The 893-nt window shown below is 39.1% G+C and overlaps 1 protein-coding gene across 1 annotated transcript in view; it reads right to left on the bottom strand.

Moving 5' to 3' along the window:
* The window catches only part of greb1 (growth regulating estrogen receptor binding 1), a 22,902-nt gene extending 22,492 nt beyond the window's left edge, over positions 1-410 (bottom strand). The window contains exon 1 of the mRNA XM_014340117.2: positions 297-410. The gene's annotated coding sequence lies outside the window, so the exon portion shown is untranslated. The remainder of the gene's footprint in view (positions 1-296) is intronic.
* Positions 411-893: the final 483 nt, after the last annotated feature.

Here is an 893-nt window from a genome sequence, read left to right as displayed (position 1 = left end):
TATATATATGTTCTTCCGCTGCCAACCTAAATCCTATGTTACATAGACAGCTGTCCCTCACTATTAAATAAATACAAACGTAAAAGGTTAAAGGCACATACACCACGGGGGTTTCAAGCAAACAGTCAAGACACAGCGCCACAGCTCATACCCACTCTGCTCGCAGTGATCACTACAACATCATCTACAACCGAGCTGGCAGAGAATGTTTTTCATCAGCAAGAAACCCAAAAACATAATGTGTCATGCCTACAGAAATTACACCAAAAAATGAACTGGCTACTGGGCGCACTTACCTCTACGATTCAGCGAGAAAAATCGAGCAACTACTCTTCAAGAAAAGCCTGCAAGCTGATCTGGTGTTGTGTCACCATGTCTCCGGTGCGAGACCTACAGCGGGACTGATCGCGCGTGTCATCACCTCTGATCCTCCGCGTGGAAAGGTCCCCCCTCCCCCTCTCTCCTCAACAATGGTACAGTCCGACTGCGAGCGCTTGCCTTTTTTTTTTTTTTTTAACCCTAATTCATGTATCTTTTTCTTCAAAAGCAACAAGATACCATTGCTCTGTTACTGTATTATTATTATTATTATTATTATTATTATTATTATTATTATTATTATTATAAGGAGCGGACAACAGTAAAGCTGTGGGGATTTTTTTTTGCAAAAGTTATTTGTCACACAATGAGCTCCCCTGAAAAAAAAGAAAATGGTTCAAAATGTTTAAATGGGAATTTTTTCCCCTCGTTCTCTCTTTCTCCTAGCTAGCGATTAAATAATTAGTCAGCCTTGTAAACATTTCGACAACCAATGAATCATCTCTGAAGTTTCAAAGAAAAAAACAAACAACCCAAATTTACACTTAAAAAAAAATAGAATCGTGGTGATAAAG

The sequence above is a fragment of the Haplochromis burtoni genome, unplaced genomic scaffold (genome assembly GCF_018398535.1).
Source record: "Haplochromis burtoni strain Fernald_Lab_line unplaced genomic scaffold, NCSU_Asbu1 Contig_11, whole genome shotgun sequence".
Classification (NCBI taxonomy): Eukaryota; Metazoa; Chordata; class Actinopteri; order Cichliformes; family Cichlidae; genus Haplochromis; species Haplochromis burtoni.
This window is presented reverse-complemented; position numbering and strand designations above follow the sequence as displayed.